This window comes from Patagioenas fasciata, chromosome 24 (genome assembly GCF_037038585.1).
Source record: "Patagioenas fasciata isolate bPatFas1 chromosome 24, bPatFas1.hap1, whole genome shotgun sequence".
In the NCBI taxonomy this organism is placed as follows: Eukaryota; Metazoa; Chordata; class Aves; order Columbiformes; family Columbidae; genus Patagioenas; species Patagioenas fasciata.
In genome coordinates, this window is record NC_092543.1 from 2,468,760 (window position 1) to 2,488,195 (window position 19,436).

General features: G+C 46.3%; 1 protein-coding gene across 6 annotated transcripts in view; it reads right to left on the reverse strand.

The window, feature by feature from the left end:
* PKNOX2 (PBX/knotted 1 homeobox 2) overlaps nt 1–19,436 on the reverse strand; it is an 87,454-nt gene that overhangs the window by 49,163 nt on the left and 18,855 nt on the right. Inside the window, exons 1-2 of one of the 6 annotated variants that reach the window (XM_071798746.1) lie at nt 5,232–5,314; nt 5,005–5,081 (exon numbers count right to left, since the gene is read on the reverse strand). The exons of 4 other annotated variants lie outside the window; for them this stretch is intronic. The gene's annotated coding sequence lies outside the window, so the exon portion shown is untranslated. Of the gene's footprint in view, nt 1–5,004; nt 5,082–5,231; nt 5,320–19,436 lie in introns of those variants that run through there. One more of the 6 variants, XM_071798747.1, reaches the window with a different exon arrangement.

Sequence of the window (19,436 nt, forward strand, 5' to 3'; positions counted from 1 at the left end):
CTCCTCAAAGTCTGAGGATGGCGATGCTCCTAACACCAAGTATAGGGATATGAGGATGTAGATCCCCAAACCCCACAACCCTGAGGATGGAGATTCCCCAAACTCCAAGGATGGAGATGCCTCAGCATAAGAATGGAGACCTTCCAAGGAGAGTGACGTCCTCTCCAGCCACAAGGATGAAGATCTCCCCAAAACCCAAGGATGGGGATTCCCCAAAGCTCCAGGATGAAAATACTGCTAACCCTGTGAAGGGGTTTCGTTAGAAGGAGATATGTTGTTGAATTAGTCAGGCCCAAAGGAATCTCAAGGCCACTTCGAGAAGCTGAGAACAGAATCTGCTGTGAGAAAGAGGGGCGTTTCTTCATTAACAGGGCCTCAGCATGGCGTGAGTCGTCGGACCTATCATCGGTGGGGCTCCAGCGTGTGGACTGCCCATGATACTCATTTAGCGAATCCATGCTTGGAGTGTGGATTCGTGATTAGAGAATAGTTGCGTATATAAGGAGACATGTTTCTGTAATAAATGGCTTTGCGTGATTCACATTGAATCGGAGTGCTGAGTCCTTTATCGTTCCAACATAACCCCAAGTGCGGGGATCCCTCCAACCCTCAGGATGTACCCACAACCCTGATGGGGATTCCCCAAACACCAAGGATTGATATCCCCCAACATGATCATGGAGACCTTCAAGGTCCCCTCCAGCCATGAGGATTGAAGATCCCCCCAAACCCAAGGACGGAGATCCCCCAACACAAAAATGAAGACCTTCCAAGGAGACCTCCCCTCCAGCCACGAGCATGAAGAACCCCCCAAAACCCATGAATGGAAACCTTCAGAAGGTCGATCGCCCCCTGGGACCTCCATTCCTCACCCCACACCACACGGGGCAGGACGTGGGGGCACCAACCTCGTCCAGCAACGGTCACCGCCCCAAATCACAAGCCCAAACGAGCCACCATCATGCTTCTTCAGGCAGTGAATGAGGTGGTGAGGCCCGAAGAGCCTCTTCACGTTGGCCGCCTTCAGGTGGCCGGCAAAAGCAAAGGGAATTTGCAGGGACATCTGGAATCGATCGTTTTTACGGCATGTTTCATATCACAGACAGGTACTTGGAGGCAGTTAAGCGGTAGCCGGGCGCACGTCCCCCTGGGTGGGCTGCGGTTTGGGCTTTCAGCCCCGAGTCGCCCCGACATGACGAAGGGGCTGTGGAGACGGAGCTGACGTTTTCCAAACACTGTTCGGTGCCTCTGGGGGCAAATCCAGAAATAAATTCAAACCCCAAAGGCCAAAAGATAAAAAAAATAATAATAAAAGAGAAACCAACCGCCACGTTTAAGTGATGTTGATCCCCACATCGGGCTCTTAATGATCCCATCACAAATTGTAAATGACTCCGATAAATTAAAGGGCTTAGCAGCTGCGAGGAAAGGTCCTTCTGAAGATTCATTTGTTTAGCGGAAATGCAATTAGTCGGGAATTTTAAATCTTTTCCAGCAGCTCAACGCAGTTGCCCAGTCAGGGCCCACGTGTCGCCGCTCGCTGGCCCCGGGATGCAGAAGGAAAGTCCCAAAGCAGGGGGACGCGGGCGCGTTCTGGGCTAACGAGGCTGCGCCTCCACCCAGCAAACTTAGTAAAAGCCTCAAGGGCTGAAAAGGGGAAGATTTGACCCCAAACCTCCCCAGGGTGAGGGAAAGGCAGCGAGCAGGTTGTAATTACAATATACAATAAAGGGGGGAGACGGGAACGGGGGGAGGGCTTGGAGCAGGGCGAGAAGTTGGGGGTGCAGCCCTGGGTGCAGTGAGGCACAGTGATTCGCCCCCAAAGAGAGGGAGCGGCGGCGATTTACCCCCCAGAAGCAGTGAGCTGCAGTGATTTCACACCAGATGCACTGAGCTGCAGTGATTTACCCCCCAAAATAAGTGAGCTGCAGTGATTTACCCGCTGAAGCACTGAGCTGCAGTGATTTACCCCAGATGCACTGAACTGCAGTGATTTACTCCCAGACGCAATGAGGCGCAATGATTTACCCCCCCATCCCAAAGCAGTGAGCTGCAGTGATTTATCCAAGATGCAGTAAGCTGCACTGATTCAACCCCAGATGCACTGAGCCACAGTGATTTATCCCCCCAAAATAAGTGAACTGCAGTGATTTATCCCCTTTTAGCTCACGCAAAATTGAGCCATCGGGTTTTTTTTCACCTATTTTGCAGGCGGCAGCATCTCAAACCCCCTTCTAGGGAGAGTTCCAAGGTATAAAAGGTGCAAAACACCCCTAAATCATTCACACCCTGAAATCATTTCAATCAAAGGGATAAAGTGAAGGATTTGGTGATAGAGCTGCGACCCTGGGATGTCTCCTGGTCTCTGTTTGGATGGAAAAGCCCTTCCTGGGGAGAAGGGAATGAGGGAGAGGGTAAAATAAAAAGGTTTTCCCCACCCAGAAAAGGGCATTTTTCAGGTTCATCCAACCAGAGCGACCCATTCGCATTTGTCTTTCACAACACTGAAGTTTCCCCAAACTTTTAGAAGACTTGAGGAGCAAATTAAAGTAGGACATGGGATAAGAAATTACAAAACACCCCAGCAAGAAGGGATAGAAACACCCAAAAATATGGTGAAAAATAAATAAGAAAGTGGGAAGTGATTTTACATTTCAAATACAAGAGGGGTTTAAAAAGGAAAAACCCTGGAAGGTCTTTTTTCCCTCTATTTTTTCCTCTCTGTTTTGCTTCTTTCTGTCTCACTGAGTATCCAGGTGCTCCCCAGCTGGGATTTCCATTTCTCTGCCTCTTCCTCGGGGCAAAACCCCAACAATTCAGTGCACCATGAAAGTAGGACAGCAAGCCCCGCTCAATCCAAACTCAGCTTGATGCTCACTAATTACCCGCTAATAGTATTTATATGCTGCCGGCACGCTCGGAAATGCAGCTCCTAATAACCAGGGTCCGCATCAATATTAATGTTCCAGCTTGACTCTCGATACCCGGGGACCGACGGGAGACAAAGAAACATCACAGCAGAGTGAAACGAGGGGAAGAAAATGAATCTTAAAAGTGTTTTCCTGTGTTTGGCAGGAAGGGAGAGCTTGAGATCAAATAAGGGGATTCCCCCCACAGCGTGTGGCAACACTAAACACACACTGAAACTCTGAGGTTCCATCTCTGAAGCTTTGGGTTCAAGAAATGCCACTCCTGGGGAGTATTTTTTGCCCAGCGACGCTTCAACCCTTACGGAAAAGGGAGCACGTCCCCCCAAAATTCACCGATATTGTATCGCGTGTGAATATCTGCAGAGACGCGGCCACGCGGGGCACAACGCCGGTTGCAAACGTGCTCCAGAATGCCATTAAAAACCTTGTTCCTTAATAGTTTCTATGCGGAGATACTCGGTACAGCAGGAGTATTTAGGTCGAGCTTAGACGGAGTTAAAAAATGGTTAACAGCCCACAGGAAGGCTGAGGCAGGTTTGAGCTACATGTGCTTCACACAACTCGGTACGAGGTGTTATTACCGGCAAAAAAAATCACGGAGATGTTCCATGAAAGATGCAGCTCCGGAAAATCCGACGTTTCCCGGGGAAAAACGGGTATTTTCAGGATTTTGCCCCTCAAAAAGAAAGATGGTGTTTGAGAGGAAGCGCAGATGCTGGGTTTAAGCCTCGGAGTGTTGGATGTGGTGCCAACCTGCATGGTTAACCTGTTAATTAGTGTGGATCCAGGTCTGTTAGTTATTAAGATTCAATGCAAATGAACGGAAGTCATAAGTTCACACACAGCAACTCAACCTGTTCCCGGATCAGTGCCTTTTGGGGCTTCCATTTCCATGGAAGTTGAGAATTTCCCCTATTTTTAGTCAAATACCAAGAGAGATACAGGCAAATTCTGCTTCCCCAAATAACTGTGGTCACAAAGCATTTCCTGACACAGATTTCTTTGAGCAGTTATTAAACAACGGCAACAAGGAACATGTTGACCCTTCAGAGAAGACCCAACCCTATGGTGACGACTACGAGTGACACATTGACTGTTTACAGAAGACCCAACCCTGTGCTGATGACTATGAGTTACATATTGACCCTTTAGAGAAGACCCCATGCTGACGACTACGAGTAACATGTTGACCTTTCAGAGAAGACCCAGCACTGCATTAATGACTACAACAGCAACAAGAAACGCATTGACCCTCCAGAGAAGACCCAACCCTGTGTTGACGACTACAATGAGTAACACATTGACCCTTCAGAGAAGACCCACCCCTACATTGACAACTACAATGGCAAGTAACACGTTGACTCTTCAGAGAGGACCCAAACCTGCATTGACAACTACAACGAGTAACATGTTGACCCATCAGAAAAGATCCAGCCCTACTTTGACAACTACAATGAGTAACATGTTGACCCTTTACACAAGACCCAACCCTGAGCTGACCACTGCAATGGCAACAAGTAACATGCTGACCCTTCAGAGAAGACCCAACCCTGTGTGATAACTACAACAAGTAACACATTGACCCTTCGTGGAAGACCCAACTCTACATTTATGACTACAATGACAAGTAACACGTTGACCCTTCAGAGAGGACCGAACCCTGCATTGATGACTACAACAAGTAACAGGTTGACCCTCCAGAGAAGACTCAACACTATGCTGATGACTGCAACGAGCAATGTGTTGACTGCTCAGAGAAGCCCCAACCCTGCGCTGATGAGTACGCTGAGCAGAAGCAGGACTCAAGCCAACTGCCCAAAGATTGCCATAAAAATCAAACGCCGCTATAAAGTGACTTCCGATATTGCCAGAAATCCCCAGAAGAAACTTTATAAACCTCGTTTAGGTTGGAAAGAGCTCTCTGCAGCTGTGGACTTGGTCATCAATTCTGGTCAAACTTGAGAAGATCTTCCTAAAGAGTCACTGAATGACCCAGTGGAAACAGTAGTTTTTCATACGGAAATTTTCTTGGAGCTTATATCATCCTTTTTATTAAATGCTTCTTAGTTCTAACCTGTGGGAAGAGGCCACGAGGTCTATTCCAAGAGAAGCCATCTATGAGAAGAAGCCAGAGGGTAGAAACGAGCCTTTCTAAAGGAAAAAAACATGGATTTCCACTCAAAAGATGATCGACACCACAGGAAAACCCAAAACCAACCCCCAAAAAAGAGCTTTTCAGAGTTTCTTCATTGGGGTGATGGAAGAAGAACCTTCTGCCAACCTTATCCAGGTGCTCCTCACCTCGGGGCATTCAGCAGTGGGATTTCTCCAACTCAAACCACGTTGAGCCACAGGAAGAGCCTTCCCCACTGCTTCCAGACTCCATTTACCATGAAACGGGTGCTGTGAGGACCACAATAAATCAAAATAAAAGCAATTTTGAGGGTTCTTGTAGCATTTCAGCTCTGCTTGGAGCAATTATTGGCCGATCTCCTCCGGCGCATCCCACCTCCAACGCCGTTGGCCATCGACCAACATGGGAATAAATTATAATTTGGTGGGGTTTTTTCAGTTGGTGGGAATTATTTGGGGATTTTTTTATTTTGGGAGGAGGAATACACAGGGATTTATCCAATATTATCATTAAATAGGAAAAACAATCTCAGTTTCTATGTCCTCTCCACCAAGATGGAGATGGAACACAAGTAGGGGAAGTGGGTCAAGACAATTTAATACCAAAACTGGGGAAATACTGGATTTTTCAGCAATAAATGTTCCTTTTCTCAAAGCGCTACCTGAGAATGGCGAAAAACATCGCGTCTCGAAATGCTCCAATGAGATTTAATTTTGGGGTGGGATGGAGAGCGACGCTCGGTGCCGTTTTCCTGCTGTTTTCAGTGGAAATGTCAATTGGAAACTAACATTTGAAAATGTCAAAACATTTCACATCGGAGCTGAGATCAGTTTTTCGTTTCCGTGTGTCCAAATACAAAACGCTTTTGGAATTCTACCACAAAAAAAAAATATATATATATATATATATATTTATATATATATATAACAAAAATCAATATTTTGATTTCTTGGAATGCAAACAACATTAAAATACAGTATTTCCTCCAGGACGCAAACAATATTTTTGTCATCGAACCCTTATTTTGCCTGTTATTTCCGTATTTCCCAAACTCCTCTCTCTGATTATATCCCGATTGAGAAGTTCCACCACCCAGAACCATTTCCGATGCACTGATTTTTCCTTAAAAATGGTGAAAAAGCTGGTAGCTTTGCAAAAGCTGGCAGCCCATGGCTTGGACAAGCGCACTCTCTGCTGGGTTCAGAACCGGCTGGAGGGCCGGGCCCAGAGAGTGCTGGGGAACGGGGCTGCATCCAGCTCACCAGTCACCAGTGCTGTCCCCAGGGTCACTGTTGGGTCCAGTCCTGTTTAACATCCTGATTGATGATTTAGATGAGGGCATTGAGACCATCAGCAGCAAATTTGCTGACGACACCAAGTTGGGAGGGAGCGTGGAGCTCCTGGAAGGCAGGAGGGCTCTGCAGAGGGCTCTGGATAGACTGGAAAAATGGGCCGATTCCAATGGGATGAAGTTCACCAAGGCCAAGTGCCGGGTCCCGCACTTTGGCCACAACAACCCCTGCAGCACTCCAGGCTGGCACAGAGTGGCTGGAGAGCAGTCAGGCAGAAAGGGACCTGGGGGGACTGATGGACAGGAAGCTCAACATGAGCCAGCAGTGTGCCCAGGTGGCCAAGAAGGCCAATGGTGTCCTGTCCTGTACCCAAACCAGCGTGGTCAGCAGGACAAGGGCAGTGATCCTGCCCCTGTGCTCTGCACTGGGGAGGCCACACCTGGAGTGTTGTGTTCAGTTCTGGGCCCCTCAGCTCAGGAAAGAGATTGAAGTGCTGGAGCGGGTCCAGAGAAGAGCAACGAGACTGGGGAAGGGACTTGAACACAAGAGCTATGGGGAGAGGCTGAGGGAGCTGGGCTTGTTCAGTCTGGAGCAGAGGAGGCTTAGAGGTGAGCTCAGCACTCTCTAGAACGACCTGAAGGGCAGTTCTAGCCAGGGGGGATTGGGCTCTTCTCCCAGGCACTCAGCAACAGGACAAGGGGGCAGGGGCTTCAACTCTGCCAGGGGAAATTGAGGCTGGAGATTAGAAAGCAATTCTGTGCAGAGAGAGTGGTCAGCATTGGAATGGCTGCCCAGGGAGGTGCTGGACTCACCGGCCCTGGAGGGTTTTAAACTGGGATTGGCCATGGCACTTAGTGCCATGATCTGGTAATGGACTGGAGTTGGACCAAGGGTTGGACTGGATGAGCTCTGAGGGCTTTCCAACCCAGTCCATGCTGTGATTCTGTGAAAAGCCTGGATAAAAGACTTCTTCTCCTCCAACATTCGATTTGGGGGGATTTTCACTGTATTTTGCATTAACAACATCCCATTACCCACTAATTTGGGGGGGAAATGGCGCTGGGAGGTTTTTTCCATGCACATGGGAGGATGTGTAGGGGGGCAGAGGGTGTTTAATTCAATATAAATGTAATTTTTCCAGTGATCTCACCTTTGAAATTCCTGCCCTGGTCACGTGCTGCCAAAACAAATACAATTAAAAAATAAAATTCAACAAAAATTAAGAAAAAATAGATTTTGGTCCCACAACTTGTAGCTGCATCATCCTCAGCACTTCTGTATCTCCCCCAAATTCCTATTTTCTCTATTTCTATTTTTCTGCCCGGGTTCCAGCCCCACATGGGGAATAAGCACAATTATCTCGTCTCGCCACATTTTTCCAGCCTTGCCTGAGGTTTAATTAAGGAAAGAACCACAGCGGAGGAGGTTCTGCTATCGCCCCAGCGCACGTGGCGGGAGGGGAAAGTGGGGAAAATAGGGAAAACAATCAAAAGCTTTATTGTGGAGTTTTTAAGTTAGGAAACCTTGCTGGGTGAGGCTCCTTTAACGTATTTGTGCTAAAAAAATAGGAATAGGAATAGGAATAGGAGTAGAAATAGAAATAGAAATAGAAATAGAAATAGAAATAGAAATAGAAATAGAAATAGAAATAGAAATAGAAATAATAGAAATAGAAATAGAAATAGAAATTAGAAATTGAAATAGAAAAGACATAGGGAAGAAAAAATAAAAATAAAAGTAAAAGTAAAAATAAAAGTAAAAGTAAAAGTAAAAATAAAAATAAAAATAAAAATAAAAATAAAAATAAAAATAAAAATAAAAATAAAAATAAAAAATAAAAAATAAGAAGAAAAGAAGAAAAGGAAGAAAAAGGAAAAGAATCACAGAATCCCAGAGTGTGAGGGGTTGAAGGGCCCTGGGAAGCTCATCCAGGTCAATCCCCCATGGAGCAGGAACACCCAGCTGAGGTTCCACAGGAAGGGGTCCAGGCGGGTTTGAATGTCTGCAGAGAAGGAGACTCCACAGCCTTCCTGGGCAGCCTGGGCCAGGCTCTGCCACCCTCACCCCCAACAAGTTGCTTCTCCTCTTGCAGTGGAACCTCCTGTGTTCCAGTTTGCACCCATTGCCCCTTGTCCTGTCACTGGGTGTCACCCAGAAGAGCCTGGCTCCATCCTCCTGACACTGCCCCTTTCCATATTGATCCCCAGGAATGAGTCCCCCCTCAGTCTCCTCTTCTCCAGCTCCAGAGCCCCAGCTCCCTCAGCCTTTCCTCACACGGGAGATGCTCCACTCCCTTCAGCATCTTGGTGGCTGCACTGGACTCTCTGCAGCAGTTCCCTGTCCTTCTGGAGCTGAGGGACCACAACTGGACACAATATTCCAGGTGTGGTCTCCCCAGGGCAGAGCAGAGGGGCAGGAGAACCTCTCTGACCTACTGACCACCCCCTTCTAACCCACCCCAGGTACCATTGGCTTCCTGGCCACAAGGGCCCAGTGCTGGCTCATGGTCACCCTGCTGTCCCCAGCACTCCCAGGTCCCTTTCCCTACACTGCTCTCTAATAGGTCATTCCCCAGCTTATACTGGAACAAAGAAACGGTCTCAAGTTGCGCCAGGGGAGGTTGAGGTTGGATCTGGGAACAATTTCTTCCCCAAAGGGCTGTGGGGCATTGGAACAGGCTGCCCAGGGCAGTGCTGGAGTCACCATCCCTGGAGGGTTGGACAGACGGACATGAGGTTCTCAGGACATGGGGCAGTGCCAGGGGTGGGTTATGGTTGGACTCCATGATCTTGAGGGTCTCATCCAACTAAAACGATTCTATGATTCTGCGATTCTACGAGTCCATCTCGTCCCGTCTGTCTGTCCAGCCGGGGCTGACGTGTCCCAGGCGCAGAACCCAACACCTGTTGACCCTCATGTGGTCCCTCTGCCCCCAGCGCCAGCAGCTCCTCCCAGCCCACTGTCCTCCCCAGCCCCTCCAGTCCTGAGTCCAACTCACACAGACACTGAAGAGCAACAACGCTCACAATACACAACCATCATTCGGAATTTTTCCTTCATTTCGGTGGTTTCACCCACGGCGAGGAGCTGGTTGACATAGAACCCCGTGGAATAAACAAATAATTAATCACTCCCCACTGGATTAAATTAATATTAAAACTTAATGAGTATACACAGGGTTTTAATATTGCGAGGAGAGCGAAGTGACCTCGACCTAATTCCAGTGTTGCCCAAATTCTTCTCTGGGGGGTGAAATGCCCCTCGTTCCGGTGTTTACAAGCAGAATTCCATCGTTTTAACGTCCTTTTGCTGGAAAATTTGCATTTTTAACTCCTTTCCCAAAAACGGGGCAATCTGTTCCTACCAAATCCCAATTTATTTTCCATTTTCACCGATGTTTAGGGAATTCCAGCATGGAGCTGGTCTTCAATTATAAAATTAATAAAATTACAATAAAGAACAGACCCAAACTTTGAAATATTTGGAGGAATTGTTAAAAAATAAACATTACATGGGGTAATAAGGTGGTGATGAAATTGGGCAAAAGCTCCAAATTAATGAATTTCCAAATAAGGAATGAATTTCCAAATGAATTATTTTCTTTCCAAGTTAATGCATTTCCAGCTTCCCAAAACCTGGGATATTTTCCCTCAATTTCTTGTGTTTCTCGCATTCCAATCCAGCAAAGCCGCATTCCAAACCTGAGCATTAAAAATGATACAGAGAAACAAAAATGAGCCTTTTCAAGCACAAATTATCTCTTTTTTATCATTTCTTTGTCTTTTCAGCGTGTTTTAAAGGTTCCACAAGGACCTATGGCCCCAAAATTGATTTTTTTTCCCCAAACTCCTGCACTTTTTCATCTTTTTCTTGGATGTATTTTTATTTCTCTCCTGCGCTTACCCCGACACCTTCGCGGGTCTCAGGAGGGAGGAGATTCCGGTTGCCACGGTGTGGCGGGATGCAACCCCCCCTCTCCCCTCCCTCCTTCGCTATGGAAGGAGCAGACACATCTCCCTCTCTCTCTGCTGCTTGAGGCCAACAGCTCCTTTTGTTTGGCCCCAGAGCCCCTGGCAGGGCCATTACGAGAAGGGAGCACCGAGGCGCCAGGAGCCGCTGGGCGCCCGCAGCCAGGGTGGGGGCGTTTGGAGGCTTCAGGGGCACCCACAGCCAGGGTGGGGGTGCAGAGAAGCTTCTGGAATGCCCAGTCAGATCTGCTCAGGCTATAAAAATGGGACTCTCGTCGAGACTCCGCCCACTGTCGCGGGTCTCTTGGAGCACGAGCGAGATGGCGCCACCGAGAGCCCCCCAGGACGGAGACTCCGCTGGCCTCGCCGCCACGGGTGTGAGTAAACGAACCCTCGCAGGATTGCGGGTGTATCTGCTTTCCGTGCACATTTGCATGTGTATTTATACTTTCTGTGCACATTCGCACACGTACTTTCCGTGCTCAATACGAGCACGTGTATAAATTATTTCCTCGCATAATCGCGGGTGTATTTTCCTCCCACGCTTGCACATAAGCACGTGTAATATTCCGTGCACATTTGCAGGTGTATTTCTCCTCCCAGGATTGTGAGTGTATTATAAATTTACCCTCGCAGAATCGTGACTGTACACTTTCCGTACTCACTACGAGTACGTGTGTCCCTTTACAATGACCCCACACCGTGTTCAGTCAGTGTGGACTCCTCCCGGACTCAGGGTCGGCTCCAGCATTGTTTTGGTGAAGCCACGTGCACGCACTCTGTGGACCTCCTGTTGTATTCGTTGCTGCCCCTTCATAATTTCCTCAACTGGTATCTGACCCTGTATCCAAGCCACTTTTGCAGCGCTATAACCCTGTTTCTCACCGGTTTAATAAAGGCTGTTTTGGACCCTGTTGTCCCTTAAACAAACCTTGGGGTGCCTCAATCACACACGGGAACAGAAACTCTGGAGTCGGAATAGACCGGAATTTAAACCTTGAACTAATTTTGGGCCTTAAACCCCCATTTTCCAGCCATGTTCAGGACTTTTCAGAGCAAAACAAAAATGCATTTCAAGTGACGCAAACAGGGGTTTAATGGCCTTACAGATGTTTTCCTGCAGCTGGATGCATCCAAAACCAGGAATAGATGTTAGAATTTAAATCAATTTGAGTTTTAAATGAATTTTTTGAATTAAAAATAAGGATTGTGGAATCAACGCTCTGTGTCGACCCCATTAATGCACCCAGATTGAATAAGAATTTTTGCGCGTAATTCAGAAAACTCGCTCACGATGGTTTATTTGCTCAAACTACACGGCGATAGCTTAACAAATATTAAATGACGCTAATAAAGCCCCAGCACTAACGATGCTCAGCCGGAGCATCCGTGTTTCCGGCAGCATCAATCGTTTCCACCGGGTTTTAAGCAACTTTCAGAGCCAGCGTTCGCGAAACTGCTCAACCCGAGCAGGAAAAAGCCACGTGCAAAGGAAAATAAAGCGATTTCTACTTCATTCTAAGGACTAAACTTGCAACAGGTCATGTAAAAGAAGGGAAATGGTAATGAAAGGATGATTAATTAAAAGGGGTGGGGAGAATCCTGAGTGCAAAGTGAGATTCCCAGCGTTACAGCGGAACAAGAGGGGATTCGTTCCCCCATCGGAAAACACCAACCCAATCGAACTGATCTGCGGCGGCGGCAACAAACGGACTCGGTGAGTCTGCAGTTGTGCAGCGCAAAGCGCCTGCAGGTTTTGCATTGGAATGTGTACGCTTTGCAACGCGATGCATTTGCAGTTTTGCAAAGCAACGTTTGTTTGACGTTTTTGCAATGCAATGCAAAACGTGCGTAGGTTTTGCAATGCACTGCGTAGGTTTCACAACGCAACGGGTGTGTTCGGAGCCTTTGCAATGCAATGCAAAAAGTTTGCGGGTTGTGCAGTGCAATGCATTTGCAATTTTACAACAGAATGTGTTTGCACATTTTGCAATGTAATGTGCTTGCAGGTTTTGCAATGCACTGCAGTGTTTTTGCAGGTTTGCAATGCAACAAGTTTGGTTGAAGTTTTTGCAAAGAAACACAAAAACTTTGTAGGTTTTGCAATGCAAAATGTTTCTAAGTTTTGCAATGCAATGCAATGCATTTCCAGTTTTGCAACGCACCGTGTCTGCAGGTTTTGCAATGCAATGGGTAGAGTCTGCAGTACAGTGCGTTTGCAGGTTTTGTGCTGCAATGTGTTTGAGGTTTTTGTGACGCATTTGCAGGTTTTGCGCTGCGATGTGCGCGTCTGAAGCGTTTGCAGTGTAATGCCAAATGTTTGTAGGTTTGGGAATGCAATGCATTTGCAATTTCGCAACACAATGTGTTTACAGTTTCGAAATGTCCTGTGTTTGTAGGTTTTGCAATGCAAAATGTTTGTAAGTTCTGCAATGCGATGCATTTGCAGTTTTGCAGTGCAATGTGTTCGCAGCTTTGCAATGCACTGCAATGCGTTTGCAGCTTTGGCAATGCAAGCTTAATGAGCTTAATGCATAATGAGGGTCACCTAATGCCATTACATATCATATATACTATTTCATGTATCATATACCACATCAGAGATCATATATCACATACTCTACATCATATCTCAACCACATACACATCGCATCTCAGCTATTCTCTATAACACACTAGATATTCGATATGATTTGCTGTAAATGAAGATATAGATGAGAACGATACATTATTTATTGGCTATTATTCCCATTTAGGGTAATGTATATGTGATGGGAATAATATCTAGCATATCAGGCTTTTACTCCCATATACATTCGCTTTTATTCCCATAGATATTATCTCTTATTCCCATATATATTAGGTATTATTCCCACAGATATTAGCTATTATTCCCATAGATCTCTTATTCCCGTATATATTAGCTATTATTCCCATAGATATTAGCTATTATTCCCATATGTATTTCCTATTATCCCCATATATATTATCTTTAATTCCCACATATGTTATTCCCATAGATATCAGCTATTATTCCCATATCTATTACCTCTTATTCCCATATATATTAGCTATCATCCCCATATATGTTACCTCACATTCCCATCTATATTATCTATTATTCCTATAGATATTAAGCTATTCTTTCCATATCTATTAGCCATTATTCCCATCTATATTATCTATTATTCCTATAGATATCAAGCTATCATTCCCACATGTATTTCCTGTTATCCCCATATACATTTCCCATTATTCCCACATAATCTCTCATTTCATAGAACCACTGAGTCCTCACGCCGCCAAGTCCACCCATGACATATTTAATATTGTACGATATACACGGGCGCAATAAATGATCTATATTCCCATCTAGGTGAGCACATATAACGGGAATAATATCAAATATATTCTACATATTAATAATTATAAATTTTCAATTTGGTGCCTTTTCCCACTCCCGGTTTGTACCCGGACTTGCTTTTCAGCCCTTCCCGAGTCAAAACGAAATGAGATCAATTAGTCAGGAGCGGCGTCACTCGTTAAAGTGTCGGGCAGGAACGGACCAGGCGGCTCCGGAGAATTTAAGGGGGGAAAATGCAAATTCTGCAGTAGAATAAGACGCGATATTTTCCCCTAATCGCCCCAATCAAACGCGGCTGCAATTACGAGCGGCCAACGCGCCGGGTTCGCTTCTCCCCTTCATCTCCGGCCACAGCGAGCGGCCGCGGCAAATGGTTCATTTTCATCAGAATGAAATCTGGACCCTGCAGAAAGCGGCTCCGCTAATGACGTGTTTACACAGAAAAAGACAATTTCTATTTAATGGTGATTACCAGGCAGGAGAAATTAAACTTCCTGCAGTTTGTGGGTTAGAGATAATGGGAAGAGAAGAAAGAGAAGGAAAGGAGGGGGTTGTGCACGTGTCTGCGTTTGCATGAGGCCAAATGTGTCTGTGTCGCACCTGCAAACGTGCAAACATGCAAATAAATGCACACGCAAACTCAGGTGCAAACATGCAAATGCATCTGCAAACACGCAAATAAATGCACACGCAAACACCTGTGCCAACGTGCAAATAAATGCACACGCAAACTCAGGTGCAAACATGCAAACGCATGCAAATGTGCCCCAAAACTTCCAAGCGTGCACATGCAAACGTGAAACTGCACGCGCAAACAAGGAACTGAACGGGCAAGTTTGCAAACTTGCATGGGAACTTTCAAACGCGCGTGTAAAGGCGAAGCTGCGCGCGCAAACGCACGTGCAAACGCACACACGCAAACACAGGTGCAAATACGCAAACCCACGTGCAAAAGTACATGCAAACGTGCACAGGAACTTTCAAGCATGCAAATGCACATGAAAATGCAACACATATGCAAAGACGAGCAGGCTAACGTGAAACTGCGTACGCAAATGCACAAGCAAACATGCGCACACAAACGCGGGCGCAAATATACACGCAACCTCGCAAATGCACATGCACGTGCAAACGTGCACGTGAACTTGCAAGTACGCACATGCAAAAGCACATGCAGACATGCACACGTACGTGTAAATGCATGTGCAAACACACAGACACGCATGCAAGCATGCACAAGCAAACATTAAACCGCACATGCCAACGCACAGGTCAGCTTGCAGACGTTTACATCCGCGCACGTTTGCATTCACGCCCACAGATGCAAATGCACAAGCAAACGTGCACAGGCGACCGTGACGTGGCACATGCGAACTGCATGCAAACCTGCACACGCACATGCAAATGCAGGTGCAAACATGCATGCAAGTTTGCACATGCAAACATGCATCTGCACGTGCAAATGCACACAAGCACGTGAAACTGCACGTGCAAGTGCACATGAGAACGTGCAAATGTATGTGCAAGTGTGCGTGTGTGAACATGCACATATACAAATGCACATGCAAACATGCACACACGTGCGTGAGCACAGGAGCCCTCGTAGCAACACAGAGACTTTTTGCACACTCAGCTCCCTGGGTCCCATGACCTGGGGTGGATTTTTCGCACCTACATTGGGTGAAAAACTGCAAAACAGGGTTTGATGGCAGAAACGCTGGGTTTGGCTGCCAAGTTATTTCTGCTGATCCTATTTTCCGGGTTCCTCTTTGTGCCATTTCCATCTCGCGCCAACCCGCACAAACCCACCCCGGGGCAAAACAATTTCGACGTCAGGTTTTACCGTCTGCTCTTCGCTAAAGCGCGGAGCGAACATCTGCAGAACAAGCCCAGATGTGCGTCGCTCCCCCCTCCAATAACTCAGGAATTCCAGCTCTGAGGCACTTTGCAAGACAATGGCTGGGATGCTTTAATAACAGCCCAATTAAAATCGGAGCGTCGTGCAAAAAATTAAATAAATTAAGCCAAGCCAGAGCCGAAGTCCCGGGGGAACCGTTGGTTGGGAGGAGTGGGAACAAGGCACAAAAACGCAGTCTAATTAGCGGCGCGAGGCTTTCGAGGGAGCTCCGAAATAGCCCAAAAATGACTTCTTTTTGAATCATAGATTTGTTTCAGTTGGACAAGATCCTCAGCATCACGGAGTCCAACCATAACCTAAGTCTGGCACTAAACCGTGTCCCTGAGAACCTCGTGTCCGTCTGTCCAGCCCTCCAGGGATGGTGACTCCAGCACTGCCCTGGGCAGCCTGTTCAATGCCCCACAGCCCTTTGGGGAAGGAATTGTTCCCCAGATCCAACCTCAACCTCCCCTGGGCAACTTGAGGCCGTTTCTTTGTGTCCCTGTCTCCCCTCAGCTCCTGTTCTCCAGCTGAACCCCCCAGGTCCCTCAGCCACTCCCATCACACATGTACCCCAGCCCCTCACCAGCTCCGTTCCCTCCTCTCAACTCGCTCCAGCACCTCAAGGTCCTTCTTAAGATGAGGAGCCCAAAACTAAGCCCAGGATTCAAGGTGCAGCGCCCAGGACAGCGGCACAACCACTTCTCTCGATGATCCATGTGGGTCCCGTCCACCTCAGGACATTCTATGATTCCATGAACATTGATCAGATCCCTCAGCTTCTCCAGGATGAACAGTCCCAGCTCTCCCAGTCTCTCCTCATAAGATGCCCCTCATCATCTTCGTAGCTCCCGTTGGACCCCCTCCAGTAACTCCTTGTCCTTAGACTGGGGAGCCCAGAACTGGTCGCAAAATCCAGATGTGGCCTCACCAAGGGAGGAACAACCTCCCTGACCTGCTGGTCCCACTCAGCGCCCCCCGGTACCGTTGGCCTCTTGGCCTCGTTGGTGACTCGTGGTCAGGCAGTTGTGGAAGCACTAGGGTCTCCCCTCAGCTCCTGTTCTTCAGCTGAACCCCCTGGTCCCTCAACCCCATCACGTTTGTGCTCCAGCCCCTCACCAGCTCCGTTCCCTCCTCTCAACTCACTCCAGCACCTCAAGGTCCTTCTTATGATGAGGAGCCCAAAACTGAGCCCAAGATCGAAGGTACTGGAGAGCAGCTCTGGTGAGAGGGATCTGGGGGGTTTGGTTGACACACTCAACACCCCCCCGGTACCGTTGGCCTCTTGCCCACGTTGGTGACTCGTGGTCACCCTGTTGGCCACCAGCACCCCCAAGGCGTCCTCTGCAGGGCCACGTTGGGCAGAATTTTGCTCATATTTTCAGATGTCGCGGTGTCCGGGACGCTCAGCCCGATTTCCCTCTCACTGGGGCAAAACGCCGCTGGTTTTGCTCAGTTTTTTGATTTATTTAGGCGGACAAGAGGAAATACCGGGCTTGAACGTGGGCGCACGAAGAGGGATTCACCACCCGCAATCCGATGAGAAAAAGTGCCAAAAATAACGGGAATGGGCAAGAAAAATATCTAAACTCAGCTCTTCAACACCTCCATATTATTATTTTATTATTATCTATTATTTTATAATTTTAGAATTATTTAAAGAAGTACGCAGGTTCATATTATTATTTTCATTATTTTTTTGAGCCTGGGATGAAGATCAATTAAGCCCCAGATGTTGCTAAAGCCCGGCTTAACCTTGCACCCTAAACCAAACTGTAACTGTGCAATTCCTTTTTTTAATTAGTAGTAGTAGTAGTAGTATCAGTAGCATTATCAGTGCTAATTGCTTATTATTTTATAATTATTTATTTTATTTTATTTCTATTATTTATTTTATAATTATTTTAAGAACTGTGACACTATGATGATGATGATATTATTATTATTATTATTAACTGTTTGTTCTCCAGTGATGTTACAAAGTCCGTCCGATGTGCTCCCACCCCAGGTTTTACATTGTTAATGTTCCACCTCGGCCGATCGCCGGGACATTGCAAACGGGGCCAACGCGGCTTGACGAGCTCTGAGCTTAACGAGGGCGGGTCATGAAAACCAGGGGCTGGCTCATGAGCGGCCAGAACTCCACAGCAAATTAATCCAGCAAGTAACGCAATTGAATCAATGAAATCAAAATAGAGAACAAAATGAAATCAACTAATTAATTAATTAGAGTAAGTGAAATAAATGAATAAAGTGAATTGGCGAAATAAATAAATAAGGTGCGGTGAGTAAATGAAATAAAGGGAATAAATAAATGAGTGCGATAAATAAGGGAAATAAATAAAATAAAGGAAAGAGGTAAATAAAGAAGTCAACGGAATAAATAGAAATAAATACATGAATGAAATAAATAGATACAATAAGTACAGGAAATAAAGAAAGAAAGGAAAGAAATAAGATAAATTAATGAACTAAATGAATGGAATAAATTAAATAAATAAAGGAAAGAACAAATTAAAGATTAGACGCGATAAATAAAGGAAATAAAGAAATAAAAGAAATAAAGAGGATAGATTAATGAACTAAATAAATGGAATAAATAAATAAATAACGTAAATTCATTAATTATGTAAATGGCTAAATAAATGATTGAAATAGATGAAATGACTAAATGAAATAAATCAATACAATTAATAAATTAAATCAATCAATCGACTAAATACAGTCAAGGGCTGAGGATGATTGCAGCGCCGCCTCCGTCCAGGGGCGCGAGTGAGCAAAGAGTTCTCAGGTTCCCAAAGAGCCGGGGCCAAAGCCCACGGATTTTGCCCCAAATCGGCGTTTCCGACGGGATTCTGGCACCCGGCGCTGAACGGGGCAAAATTCCCCTAGGATCCATTTTGGAGACGCTGATTGGCAGCATTTGGTTGGAATTTCCCCCCGGCCTGGGGGCTCCGGCGCAAAACGCGACTCCACAAAATTCACCGCCCCCCTTTTCACATTTTTCTGCTTTCCTCACCTCAAACTGCAGCTCAAAGCACATTTCGGGTACCCCAGTGCGCGTCGCCCGGTTACAAGGTGCTTTCAAAAGGTCGCGCGCCCCACAACGCCAGTTTTATCCGAAAAATCCCAGCGGGGCCTTGGAGCCGTTTCTTGGATGGAACACGGGAATCTCTCCCTGTTCCCCACAGGACGCACGTTTGGTATTTCCATGATTCAGCGGAAAAATCAACATATTTACGATGATAACCACTTATTATCGGTATAAAATACAGATGTGCGTCTTTAGCCACATTACCAATTATATTCATCCAATACATGAATTCCTGAATTACTATCTATCTATCTATCTATCTATCTATCTATCTATCTATCTATCTATCTATCTATCTTATATAGATAAATATATCTGATGTAGATCTAGGTCTATATCTATAGATATATAGATATAGATATCTTTAAAATATGTAAGTATAAAAAGTTTATAATTATAGATAAATATATGAAAGGGAAAGGGAAAGGGAAAGGGAAAGGGAAAGGGAAAGGGAAAGGGAAAGGGAAAGGGAAGGGGAAAGGGAAGGGGAAAGGGAAGAAAAGGGAAAGGGAAGGGGAAAGGGAAGGGGAAAGGGAAGGGGAAAGGGAAGGGAAGGGAAGGGAAGGGAAGGGAAGGGAAGGGAAGGGAAGGGAAGGGAAGGGAAGGGAAGGGAAGGGAAGGGAAGGGAAGGGAAGGGAAGGGAAGGAAAGGAAAGGAAAGGAAAGGAAAGGAAAGGAAAGGAAAGGAAAGGAAAGGAAAGGAAAGGAAAGGAAAGGAAAGGAAAGGAAAGGAAAGGAAAGGAAAGGAAAGGAAAGGA